The sequence below is a fragment of the Vulpes vulpes genome, chromosome 13, assembly GCF_048418805.1.
Source record: "Vulpes vulpes isolate BD-2025 chromosome 13, VulVul3, whole genome shotgun sequence".
NCBI lineage: Eukaryota > Metazoa > Chordata > Mammalia > Carnivora > Canidae > Vulpes > Vulpes vulpes.
In genome coordinates this window covers 48,391,156-48,405,965 of record NC_132792.1, presented here as the reverse complement: position 1 = coordinate 48,405,965, position 14,810 = coordinate 48,391,156, and the positions used below count along the sequence as shown (strand labels likewise).

At 34.5% G+C, this 14,810-nt stretch overlaps 1 protein-coding gene across 26 annotated transcripts in view; it reads left to right on the top strand.

The window, feature by feature from the left end:
* The window catches only part of RALYL (RALY RNA binding protein like), a 698,808-nt gene that overhangs the window by 209,771 nt on the left and 474,227 nt on the right, over nt 1–14,810 (top strand). The gene's annotated exons all lie outside the window — the stretch shown is intronic.

Genomic DNA, 14,810 nt, shown 5'->3' with positions numbered 1-14,810 from the left:
AACACATGGCTGGAAACTACATTGCTTTGGAAATAATGGGCAGAATTGGTTGAGTGCAACGTAGCACATTTAAAAACCAATCCAAGGAAATCTTATTATAGTTCTGTCGTCTGCTAAAATTCACTTCTCTAATGTCAGTTTCTGTTAAAGCAGTCTACATAAAATTATGTTCATGAAATTATGTCCAGGTGGTACTGCTTTTAGGCAAAGTGTTTTATTCACATACTCTGCTCTAACATGATTTTTTTAGCAGCAGGAGTTCCATTTACTAAAGAATGATAAGAACTAATATTTAATAATTACTGTGCGCTAGAGTGTGTGCTAGGTACTTTACATGAATCATCCATGGGAATGCTCACAGTAACCCTATGATATAGTTTTTGTAGCATCCCATCCTATACCTAGAAAGTTACTTGCAGAGCACAGTCTTGAATCAGTCTGTCTGACATCAAAGTCCATGCTCTTCAGTACTCGGCTAGTGATTACAAATTCAAACGTGTAAGAACATAGATTTATGAAGTTACCCAGTATAATGAATGAATTTAAATCCATTTACATTAAAAATATACACTGGACTGGACAGCTTTGTTAACGTGTTTGTGGACTGTTTTCAGCTTTCAGCCTCCGGTTTCAAACTCTACAGAAAGCTACACTGCTTTCAAAGGCATTAGTTTATGTACATAATTATTCTTTTATTCATTTCAATTTATTCAGGTTTTATCAGAGACTGTAAGTGTGCAAAGGGCAGAACTACAGTGTCATAATTACTCTTGCGTGCCAGATACCTACCCATTTACCCGGTCATGTGGTCTGTCTGGTGTCAGGACAAAAGAAGGAGCTTCCTGTCTGAGTCTGGGGGAGATACAGAAATAAGAAGACTGTTCAGACTCAAAAGTAAAGGGGAAAGTTGAGTTCTGAGGAGGGACATAAATTAAAGGGGCTAGAAGAATGTATTAAGATCCAGCCTACAGCACCAGTGGTCTTATGGCTATGAATATGAGAGAGATGGCAGCTGCTGAAGGGAGCTAGGCAATACTTCTAACACCAGCCTTGTATTTGGTCTGCAATTGTACAAGACATATTTTAAGGCAGACTTAGGTCATTTTTAAGGGATGTGGGATGAAGTGTATGCCAGTACTACACATAAAACTTTTTTTTTATTTATCCATGAGAGAGAGGCAGAGACACAGGCAGAGGGAGTATCAGGCTCTACATGGGGAACCCCATGCGGGACTCGATCCTGGGACCTCAGGACCACGCCCCGAGCCAAAGGCAGATGCTCAACCACCAAGCTACCCAGGCATCCCTCCATATAAAACTTAAAGATAAAATGTTTAAACCCTGTAAGAAAAAGCTATGGAGGTACCATTGATTTAAGTTCTCTGAAGGGATTTTCATTCTTTAAATGTTAACTAACGGAGAAGGGTGAGAAAATATTTACTATTTGTCTGATTGTTTAAGGAAATATATTTTCATGAATTAGTAAAATTCTTCTGGATATATGCAATTAAGCTATTCCTTCTCAAAAATCTGTATTAGCTCATCTTAGTTGTAATAGCCATCCTTTAATTTGATAAGTTATTTAAGTTCTCTGATGCTTAATTTTCATGAAGTCGGGTGTGTGACTTTTATACTTCTTTCCAACGGATATGCAGATAAAATATGAAACTTGCTAATCACTGAGATTGTGTGCTTAATCAAAACCCTGTCATCTCTAAAATTAAACAGGTCAACAGTCAGTTATGACTTTATTCCTTTATTACTTAGTAACCCTTCCTTTTCCTTCCTTCCTTCCTTCCTTCCTTCCTTCCTTCCTTCCTTCCTTCCTTCCTTCCTTCCTTTCTTCCTTCTTTCCATTCTATTACCTTCTATTGGTAAATGAACTTCATAAATTTCCTGACTCAGTGGTTGCATATAGGGAAGGCTTACTCACCACCAGGGGTATTTGAAAACCTAAGAGGGAATTCTGGGTTTTCTCCAAAACTAAAAGAATAAAGGGGACGTGTTTCTAGTGTTTAGTAGCTAGAGACCAGGGATACTGTTAACCATCTTGTTGTAGATGGGGAAAAATTCTCATGTCAAAGGTCAGTTGTATCCTTTTTGATAAATATTGTAATGGATCATGTCCTTGAAGTTTGAAAAACACTATAATAAAGCTAACTTCTTTTCCGATTAAGATTTTCATTTTTAAAAAATTTTAATTCCAGAGTAGTTAACATACAGTAGGATTTTAGGATTTTCATTCTTGGTTTGCTCATGTGCTTTCTACCTTAAGTACCTCTCCCAAATACCCTGTCGAAATCCTGTTTGTTTTTTACTGCTCAGCTCAGATCTCCTCTCTTTTTTTGAAGTCACTTTTGTAAATTTCTCACTTTACTCTAACCTCAGAGATCTTCCTACTTCTTGATGGCCTTTATGTAATCTCTCTCTCTTGAACGCAAGTTTGAATAATCTCAAAGCCATAGGCAACTTGAGAAAAATGTTGCTCGCTTTTTCATTTCTGCTTTCCATATCAGATTTGGCAAAGGACCTTGAAAAGAGTCAGAGATAAGGTTTTGTTTTGTTTTATTTATATTGAAGTGATGCTCCTATAGAGAAATAGACAATAAATATTGAAATAAGAATGATTTATCCTCACCCACCAAGACATCACCACGATAAACATGCTTTGAGATAAACTAGCCTGAGATTGCAACCTAACTTTATTCATTTATGATTAATTCACTTCAGGAGCTCCTGTGAAACCTATTCTTTTTTTTTTTTGAAACCTCTTCTTTAATATCCTTTATGATTGAATGTGGCTTGAATACATGACTTAAATTTCAGTATATAGACTACCCAATGGCAATAGAGATTTTTCTAGAAATAAAGGTAGCTTTCAGGACTTCTCTAATTTTTTTAAAATTTATAATTAACTGCATACCAGTTGTCTGAAATAAGATCAGGTATCATTGGTCCACTGCCCTAGTTCAAACACAATGAAGGAATCAACATTATCCTGCAGCCTGATGATCTCTGCTTTAAGGGACTGGAAGTACTTGACTCCTGCTAGATGTTGGTTGTAAAGGTAGCTGCTGCCAATATCATTTCTAGAACTTACTTTTGAAACCTACATGCACTTTAAGATTTTCAACTCATCTCACAAGATTCGTATTTCCTTTGGGCTATAGTTTTAAAGATAGATAGTTTTGGATGTTAATGTTTTAATAAAAATAGAATTGTTACTTTGAACATACTAGTCTATTTTTGTGGAATATTGTTTGAAACCATGATACGGGTGAAACTATTGTAAATTTTAGTTTAATGATCCACGTGGGTTTTCGTTCTTGTAATGATGATAAGCTAGAAAAAAGATGCAAGAGAATTACAGGTTTTTATTAAATGTGAAGGAAGCAAGATGACTCCGTGCCGTTTAGTGCCTAAAAGAAAATAGAAAAAAATATGAAAAGTTCAGTTAGCTATATACCATCTGTTTTATTCTAAATTTGGTCCACAGTGTATTGTTTAAGTAAGGACTATCAGATACAGGTTAATGTACCTTTAGAACATTGGTTTCTTTGCATTCTTAAATGGCTACACAAATAGTATCAAGTTGAATAGCTGAATTAACACTTCTGGGATTCTGTATGAATATTTAAGTGTTATGTATGTATGTGTTGTTTAGGTGCTTATTATTTCTTCTTTCCAGTTAGAGTATGAATTTCTAGGATTTAGGAAGTCCAGTTGCAGTTCCTCTGTGACCTTGGGTTATACACCCATTCTGAAAATCACTTTGGCCATATGAAGTCATGGGTGGTGGTGGTTGTGATGATAAAGGTGGGGATGGTAATGATAATAAATGAAAAAAAATTCCCTTACCTTTTTCTTGGTATACTAAATAACATTTGGGAATATCATATTAGGTAAATATATTCAAATATATTCGGGATCAGAAAGTGCTGGGTAAGTGGAAAATAAGAGGTGGCATTTCTGGACATTTTCTTTTGATATAATATCACCATTTTGAATAAACGATTTACACAAACATATGCATACAACCTCTTACCCAGGAACATCAAAACTGAATATTTAAATTAAGTTTATGTAATCAGGAAACATTTCAACTACCCTGAGCCTAAGAGTTTAAGGCATGTTGAAATAAATAAAATACCAGTGCTTTCTAGAAGCATTATAGAACCTCATATATTCAGCATTTGCTGGAATTTGTCCTTTGTGGCATTGGAAGGAGATGATGGGTGATTATACTGTCAAAGCTTCTAGTTCTCAAATATAATCTTCAAAGGAGTGCTGGGGCAGACATAGAATAATTCTAATAGACTTTAGAAGACCTTGGAATATCCAAAAACAGAGAAGAAAACTTGCATAATAACACAGGAACATTGTCGCTATTGTTTGTTCCTTCTCCCTCCTCCCTTCCCATCCCACCTCACTCGTGTGTGTGTGTGTGTGTGTGTGTGTATGTGTGTGTGTAGACACACATATGTGCTTTAATGTATACATAGGTAATAGAAAAATCATCTTCCACACTATTACTTATATTTGTTTTCCTTGAATGTTATTAATATATATATCAAACTTTATTTTATTCTCTGTTTTAAGTTTTGAAAGCTTCCTCCAACACTTTCCTTTACAAAAAAAAAAAAAAAAAAAAAGCGTTATTGGGATAGAATTCAGATAGCCAGGTCACTTATTTCAGGGATCCTGAGTGGCTCAGTTGATTAAACTGTCAATTCTTGATTTCACGTAGGCCATGATCTCAGGGTCCTTGGATCTAGTCCTGCACTGGACTCTGTGCTCAGTGGGGAGTCTGCTTGAGGATTTCTCTCCCTCTCCTCTGTCCCTTCTCCTGCTCATTCTCTTTCTCTCTCAAATAAATAAATCTTTAAGAAATAAATAAATAAATAAAATAAAATATAGAATTCTGTGTTTTTAGGATTTCAGAGTTGGACCTTTATCAACTATCGTCAGATTTACGCCATTTTAATTACCTTAAAAAAGAAATTCTGCACCCTTTCCAGTATCCCCCAGGCATCACCAACCCCCATCTGTCTTCACCCCACACAACTATTCAACAATGTCTATAGAGTTGTCTTTTCTAGACATTTCATAAAAATGGAATCATATAATATGTTGTCCTTTGTACTGGCTTTTTACTTAACATAACATTTTAATGTTATCCATGTTGTAGCATGTATCAGACCTTCATTTCTCTTTATTGCTAAACACTAAATTTATTGCTAAATTGTATGGATATATTATTATATTTTATTTATCCATTAACCAATTGATGGATACCTGAATTATTTTCATCTTCTGGCTACTATATATAATGCTGCCGTAAACATTTATATATGGATTTTCATGTGAACATATGTTTTTTATTATTTGATGTATATTTAGAAGTAGAGTTGCTGGATAGCACGGGAACTCTGTTTAGCTTTATGAAGGAATTTCCGGTCTCTTTTTCAGATAGTCTGCACCTTTTTACATTTTCACTAGCAGTGTATGAGGGTTCTAATTTCTCCATATCCTTAATAATATGTGTTATCTTTTTTGTTATAGTCATCCTAGTAGGTCTGGAGTGGTATCTCATTGTGGCTATAATTGGTATCTCCCTGACATCTTTTTATGTTTATTGGCCATTTACGTAGCTTCTTTGGAGAAATGTTTACTTAGATCCTTTGGCCACTTTAAACAAAATTAATTTTGATGAAATATATATAAAATTAAATTTACCATCTTAACCATTTTTAAGTGTACAGTTCAGTAGCGTTAAGTATATTTACATTGCTGTACAAAAGATCTTGAAAACTTTTTGTCTTTCAAAACTGAATCTCTGTCTGCATTAAATAACAACTGACTTCTCCCACTTGACAGTCTGGTCTTTGGTAACCACCATTCCACTTTCTATTTCTATGAAGATGACTACTTTAGATACTTCATATAAGTGGACTCACACAGTATGTATATTTTTTTGTGACTGGCTTGTTTGACCTAGCATAATCTCCTAAGGTTCACCCTGGTTGTAGCATGTCGTGGTGCATCCTTCACTTGTAAGACTGAGTGGTGTTCTATCTTGTTTTTACCTCATTGTTTTAGCCATTCATCTTTTGATAAACATCTAGTTTGCTTTCATTTCTTGGCTCTTGTGAATAGTGCTTCGGTAAACATGGGTATGTAAATATCTACTCAAGGCTTCATTTTCAGTTCTTTTGGGTATCCCACCTAGAAGTGGGATTTCTAAATCTTATGGTAGTTCCGTTTTTAATTTTTTGTGGATCACTATACTGTTTCCCATAGCAGTTGTGTCATTTTAAAATCACCAACAGTGAACAAGGGTTCCCTTGGACCATTTTCAATTCGGTTATTTATCTGTATGTTATTAAGTTGTAATAGTTTTTTAATATATCTCCAACACATTTCTAAATGAAACCAATACACAGCGTGATACAGTATTTAGCTATTCTTGTGTGTAAAAGTGTTCTAGAACTAGACTATGTGGCTATGGATGAGCTGTGCAATCTATTTCTCTATTTCTTTTTCCATAGAATAGGGATGATAATAACATATACACCATAGGTTTTGTTTGATGGTGAAATCAGGCACTGCATGAATGGCATGCAAAAGAATGCCTGACAAATGATAAATGCTCAGTACTTGTTCGTTATTATAATTATTAAATATTGTTCTTTCAGAAATGTATCCTAGACTAGTGTTACAACGTGGTCTCTGTGGTATATTTATACATCTACTTGTATATTTTCAGTGGTAAGTGCCTTTAGTGGTTTCTGTTCTCATTGTTAGCATAGCTGGTGGTAGGAAGACCATGCCACTGCACAGCTTGCTGCCTCTCTTCATCATGGCTAATAGTTTCAGAGTTTCAAAGAGTTTCAAAAAAGCATGAACTGAGTATTACTTAAAAAAAAAACTTTATTATGGCAAATTTTGAGCATTTAAAAGTAGAGATAATGATTGAAGGAATCCTATAACTCCCATCCAGATTCAACAGTGATCCAGTGGCAAATAGTGTTAGGATAAATAATTTGTAGAGGTAATGAGAATATTTTGAATAAAGACTTGAACAGATTTAGTGTCCCATGCATTTTTACGTACTTCTTGATATAATTAACTTTACTACACACACACACACACACACACATGCACACAATACATATATATATACCTATGTTCTATTTTTACCTGCAAGGGCAGGGAAGGTACAGTTCTCTGGATGTGGAATCAACTTTTAATGGAAAATGAAATTTTAAAGTAAAAGTTAAAAAAAGACTTGTATTTCCATATATATATATATATATATATATATATATATGTAAGATATACACATCTTTTTAAAGTTTGTTCACTTTGTGAAACTAGTGCTATCAGTAAAATATTTTGATACATCTTTCATCATAATAATCTCAGTAATAATATTAGCTATGCATACTGATGGAGAAATTACCCCTGGTAAATAAATTGTCTAAGACAAATGACAAGATATAAATAAAATATATCCAGGGCACTGTCCAGAGACCATTTTTAGCTATTACAATATATCTCAAAATGTTTTACAACCATTAGCCTAATAATCCAAGAATAAGAAAGCTATGAAATATTGCCTTATTTGAAAAGAAAGTTTGTAATGTATTAATCATTTTAATTATACCTGTAATGATATTACTTTAAAAACTATATATTATTTAGGCTGGGATGGCTGCTATACTTTAGTATAGTATACTTTCAATAGACCCAAATATATGTAATGGCACACAGTAATAGAAAGTTCTTTCTTAGAGAGCCTGGGTGGCTCAATTGGGTGAGTGTCAGACTCTTGGTTTCCCTCAGGTCATGATCTCAGGCTCCAGGGATCAGCCCCCGTGAGGCTTCACACTCAATGTGGAGTCAGCCTATACCCCTCCTTCCCTCTCTGCTCCTCCCCTTCCACCTCTGCCCCTTCCCTTGCTCACATTTGTGCTCTTTCTTGCTCTGTCTCAAATAAATAAATAAGATCTGTAAAAAAGAAAAAAAAAAGTTCTTTCTTGTTCATTCTGTTATCATGGGGTGGGTAAACAAGTGTCCATCACATCTTTCCTCTGTTCAGGAACCCAGGCAGGTTGAGGCTCTTGCATCTTCATCAACTGGCTTTTTGCCAGGAATTGGTTTGCTTCAAGTCTGTAATGCTTAGTCTACCTCACTGGGGGATCCCCCAAAAGAAAGAAAGATGAACAAGTCAAATTTCTTATAAGTAAGCTGATTAGTGGCCAGCCTCCTGGAAAACACTATATTGATGATATTTACCATCATGGGAATTTCTTTAATCTATGAAATGTTCCTGATCTGACTAGGATTGCATGAAAATCTATACATTTATGGAGCATGTCTCACTGGAAAATGTCATATAAACTGCCAATCAGTTGAAGTACAATGGAAATGTTTCATGACAAAAGCTCTTTTTTATATGTGATGACTGCATTTATCTCTTAAAAAGCCATGTTAAATCTGAGCAAGAGTGAGTCCTAGCATGGTCCTAGACGTTGCCCTCCTTTGCCTTTTATAATTACTAGTACTCTGGAAATTATTAGTAAAATTTTATATTGGATGAGATATGTGATTTTTTTTTAATCTGGTATGAAAGTCGAAGGCTTGCAAAGTTGACCTAATAGGTGTGGGAGGGAATCTCCATTCCAGTTAGTATAAAGGGCCAAAAGCTCATGGGTCCAATCATGAAAGAATCATATGGGACTGGCCTGGAAATGGTGTATGATACTTTTTCTGGCATTTCATGTCTGGGACTCAGCCATGAGGCACTACATTCAACTACAAAGAAAATCGGGAAAATATAGTCCAGCTATGTACCAAGAGAAAAAGAGGAGAATATGTATTTTGGTGAGTTTCTTAAAACTCATCCTAGAAAAATGACTAAAATATTTTGTATGTCTTTCTTCAGAATAATATTATAGCTCATTGTCTTTACTATGGACTAGACATATCATCACTCTTCTCCACAGCTCTGTGAGTTAGAGACCAATGTTGTCACTTTATTGATGTAGATTCTGAGTCTTAATAAGGTCATATACATTACCTAAGGGTACAGAGCCAATTTATCTGGCAGAGCCAAGACACGGACATAATCTGTTTTTTTTTTTTTTTCAGAGTATTTGTAGCCATCAGTCAAGAAATCTCAGAATAAGAATTTCATGTAGGTAGGGTGCCAGGTAAAATAGAGGACATGCTATACTTGGGACATACATGTGCTGAAAACGTATTCAGTGTTCATCTGAAATTTAAATTTAACTGGACGTTGTATATTTATATTTGCTAAATCTAGCAATCCTACATATAGCATTAGTCTAGGAAAAAAAGGGAAACTACTAAATCATGCATTTAACTTTTCTATTAATATTTGGAATAATGTCACCTTTGAATGTTTAGTATTATGATATGATTAACTATAGCCATCCTCACGTGGAAAAATAGCTGCGTAATTCCATATTGATTTATGGGGGAAAAATGTAGGTTTGACTCCCCTAAGGGAGCACATGATTAGGATCAAAAGCCGTGTCTATCTATCACTAGATCATGCATAATCTTGCATAAGCTATCTTTAGTGACAAATATTTTAATATTGGAAGTTATATTAAATGTGTATCAGGGCAGATTTTTGTATTTTCTTTGGGTTTACTCATGTATAATATGTATTACTTTATCCATTATATATACAAAGTTATTTGAATATTATACTAAGTACTATAGGATAAAAAAGTGAAAATTAATACTACTATATCTCTGATTCTTTACAATGTGAATAATTTATTGTCTAAACTGAATAATATTGAGAGGAAAGGATGCTTTTAATAATTACTTCAGGACAACAGGTAAAAAATGGGATAGTTTCAAGCAAATCGGGGTGAATAGTTATTCCAGTGGGCTACCTTGTTGAAGGTTTGGGGTCCTAGAATGTTAAGGGAGTAGGAGAGCTGTCATACACCTCATTTAATGTAGTCTTGTTTTACAGACCAAGAAATCTAAGGCCCAATGAAAGTAAACAATATTTTCTATAGATTAGTGATTCTTACTTGAGTTGATGGTTGGCTTACTTTATTTGTTTTTTTTGTTTGTTTGTTTATTTATTTATTTATTTTTAAGTAGGCTCCACATCTAACGTGGAAACCAGTATGGGGCTTGAACTCACAACCCTGAGATTAAGATGTGAGCTGAGATCAAGTGTTGGACGCTTAACTGACTGAGCCACCCAGGCACCCTGCTGGCATTTTTTTTTAAAAAAGGAGTGATTTATATGACTCTTGTCCCGTCATTCACTTCCTTCTGTACGTAAGATTATCTATAAAATATCCACTTCAGCTAAGGCTCTAAAGGCCAGAATTATATCTTAACACAGTAACGACAGATATCTCTATTCATTCTTTTAGCATAAATTCACTTTTTCTGAATGTATTAAGAATTAAGTATGTGTTCTATGAAGTTTCATCTTACAGTGCAGATTATCTCTTTTATATTCTAATGACTCTATAATGTTGTAGAACAAATGGCATGTCATTCTTTGACTGTGGAGCTGAACCGAGAAATGGCCAAGCCACAGAACCTCAGAATCTCCCATTAATATGGTCTCTGGAAAGCATGAGAGTAAAAATACATCTATTTTGATATTTTTAGAGGTAATTAAATATTATTTTTACATGAAGTTATAGATGACTCCTTCAGTACCAGACATACGATTTTAATTGTTAAACAGGAAAAACATGCTTTATTATTTACTCCAAAATTTACATATATTTAAGTGTTCTCTTTCGTTCTCAGTAATGTGAAAGAGTAGTGGTATTTTTTTTCTTTTTGAGATTTTTATTTACTTGAGAGAGAAAATGCATGAATGGAGAGGAGAGGCAGAGAGAGAAGGAGAAGCAGGCTCTTCATTGAGCAGGGAGCCTGATGTGGAGCTTGATCCTGGGACCCTGGGATCACAACCTGAGCTGAAGGCAAATGCTTAACTGACTGAGCCACCCAGGTGCCCCTAGAAAGGTGGTATTAAATGATATTAAGAATATGTACTCTAGGGCAGGGCACCTGGGTGGCATAGTCAGTTAAGCTTCGGACTCTTGGTTTTGACTCAGGTCGTGATTTCAGAGTCATGAGATCAAGCCCAGCGTGGGCTCCACTCTCATTGTGGAGTCTGCTTGAGATTCTCTTTCTCCCTCTCTCTTTGCCCCTCCCTGCCTCAAATAAATACATAAATATATATATATATATTTTTACATATCTATACTCTAATTATGCTGCTGGGGTTAAAATCCTAATGCTAACACTTCTTAGCTTGTGAGACATGGACTAGTTAGTGGATTCCTAACCACTCCACTCCTTAGTATTCTCATCTGTAAAGCAAGATTTATAATATTAATAACTGTATAATTTTTCTGAGTAAATAGATGATTGTATTTAATGTATTAATATAAAATACTTAAAAGAGTGGTTCTGTCATCTATTAAGCACACAATAAATAAACTCTCATTATATGATTTCTTTTCAACAAAATAGAGCTCTCTTTTCATTGCCCTGTTATTTTTGGTTTCTCTTCTTTCTTTCTCTTTTTATTTTTATTTTACTTTATTTTATTTTTTTTAAAGAGAGAGAGAAAGATGGTGTGCAGGAGTGTGGGCAGGAGGGGCAGAGAGAGAGAATCTTCAAGGCGACTCCCCACTGAGCCCAGATTCCCTACAGCAGGTAGATCTCACAACGTGGAGATTATGACCTGAGCCGAAACTATGAGTCTGACACTTGACCAACCAAGCAGCCCAGTCTCCCTGGTTTCTTTTTTTCAAGTATAAACTTGTAAATAGTAAGCCAATTAAGATAGCAAGACATTGTTTTTTGCAATATGTAGTTTTTTATTAATTGTTGAGATCAAATTCTAAAATCAGATGGCCCCTTGAACATACTATGGTGATATTATGTTAACTTCTTGAGTATTTGATAAATTAAGTAAAAAAAATTGATCTAGTAAGTCATTGCCTATGTTTGAGAAAAGTTCATCTATTTTATCATTGTCTTCTTAAGTCACAAAACATTACACAAATGTTTAAGTTGCATTTTTTCACTCTATATTATTAAGAATGAAGTAAGAGAATGCAGTTATTTTCTGCTTGAATTCCCAGTTTATGACAGACTCTAGGAGAACCTTGTTTCAGTCAGTTTCAATGTTTTTTACTGAAACGGAAAGATATTTCTTTTTTCAAAAGCATCCAAAATTAATAAATGATCTTATTCTAAAATTAGAAAGTAAGATAACACTTTTCCCCACAAATTTGCTTAAGAATGAAATAAACACCATATGGATAGGAATTGGCAATACTCAGATTTTTTTTTTAACCAAAAACATATCTTCTTTGCGGAATGAGCAAATCAAATATTTTATACTTAACTTTTTTCCCCATGCACTTGTCATTAAGAATACTCACTCAGGCATCTGTGTTTTTCACTCTCATGCCAGAACTGCAGAGCTTGATTAGAAGACATAACCTCTTGCTGGTGGAATCCACTACCCATGCAGCTTCAGATTAGTGATCAGCCAGTGGTTCACTATCTTTTGGTTCTTTCCTTCTTGGTTTTATTTTCAGGACTTCATCTTGTTCCAGTGTTTCACGGCTCCCCTTCAGACTCCCTACCCCTTTCTATTCCCTCTCCCTCTAACCAGCTGATCTCAATCCCTCAATATGGGGAACATTGAACTCCTTTCACTTTATTCCTGGTTTGATTCTTTAGAAGGAGCAGTTGCATTCACTGGTTTTCTAGCAAGTGTCTGTCTGAAAGTTACTTTGGGAGCAGGGGGCCCTCACTGCAGGGAGGCCTAAAAGACATAATCTATGTAAAGCACTTAGCATAAGGCCAGGCACATAATAATGGCAACAATTACTTCTCTTTTTCCCTATTTAAATAGTGGGCAAAGATTCAACCATGGATTGTTTATTTAAATACTTTCTTTCAGTATGATTGCCAGTGCTTTTGAAAACAAGTTATTTTTTCAACCATTGGAAATTGTCATATGTCTTCTAATATCCAAAAATAACTGCATAAAATAGTGATGAGGAACCAAGGGGAAGACTCCCTGATGCTCAAATCTCACCTCTGGCCTTCAACAAGCTGTGTGACAAATACCCAGACAAGTAAACTTGCCCCTGTTTTCTCATTGGTAAAATGGGGGTTATCAGAGAATCCATTGCCAGTGTGGGAAAAAGGAGAAAGTCCATGGATATGTGTAAAGTGCTTGGAAGTGCCTGGCATCTGTGTGCACTCAAAAAATTTTAGTTATTACTAATTTTGTTGTATTCAACAATCCTTATTTCAGCAAATATTTATGGAAACACTGTTAGTTCTTACTCACTATGATTGGTTTTAGAGTGCAAAGGCAGTTAGTCAACAGAGGAACAAATACTAAGCAAACAAATACAAAGAAAACTACAAACTACGAAGAGGAAGGAAAGTGGACTGAGGGGGTGTGATCAAGTTCGGGGAAAAAAAGGCAAGTCTGAGACCCTATGGATGAGTAGACATGCACTAGAATTTTATTTTGTTTTGTTTTTTTTCTCTGATAGTGGTAATGTTTTATTTTCTGAATATAATAAGAGACAAAAACTTCATGTTCTTTACCAGAAAATTCACTTAGATTCTCCTTTTGATATGGACACCTTATTAAATAAAGCAGGATATTTTGGTCTAGGGAGATTTTACTGTGGGTTTCATTTATATATCACAAGCGAATTGTTAATCCCAAAGGCTTTTATACTGTAAAATGTTATCAGTAGTCGGGATACTAAGGTCCCATTTTTACTTATTTAATAACCTTCTAACTATAGATTCTTTTTCCTTTAATATCAGCCTTTATATTAATGATAAAAGTAAACTTCAATCCCTCTCAAATAACTTTAATGCTAAAAGCAATTGGATATCTTCTTGGCTCCTTAGAGAGAAAATAGATTTAGACATGCAGGAAAAACTTTGCCATTAAAGGGCTTAAGTAACTATGGTTAGTGGTACAAGCAATGGGGCTTGAGTAGAGGTGCATGTTACAAAGCAAAAATACTTGACCCCAAATTCCAAGGTGTACTCCATAAAGGGTGAGCGTAACAAGAGGTTAGGAAAGCAAAGCCCTACAGACTTTGAAGGATAGGTGGCAAGTTTACTGAAGGGGAAGGAGAGAAGAGGAAACAAAAAGAAAAAATAAGAAAGAATGCAACAGAGATATAAAAAGAATAAAGATTGTACATTAATTATTAATAAAGAAATATTTACTTTATTAATCCTTTCTCACTGCCATCTTATAATGCCAATTATACATATAACTGTATAAATAACCAGATATATAATTGTATACATAATTGAAATGAAATTTTTCTAGTTGTTCAAAATGCATTGTCAAAATTAGAAATCTCTAACAAAACTGACCATTTTAAGACCACTAAGAGCAAGTTCTGGAAATTTGAAAAGATTTAGTTGCTTTCTGAAGTTTTAATATTTTTTCAGTTATCTATTTATCATCTACCTTTATATCTTGTGCAACAACTTCATGAATTTAAAGAATTGTAAGTTAATATGATGTATATTTATTTAGAAATATTTAGGTTCTTGGGAAAAAAAGGTAAGTGTTACACTGACTGGGCACTATATGTTTACAGATAGAGGGAAAAATACTTCCCTCTTCTTATTAGACACAGCCATGTCAATACCTAAATTCTATACATTTAGATATGTTTTTGGATGGACAAATTAATTGAGACATTCCAGTATCTTTCACTGTATGT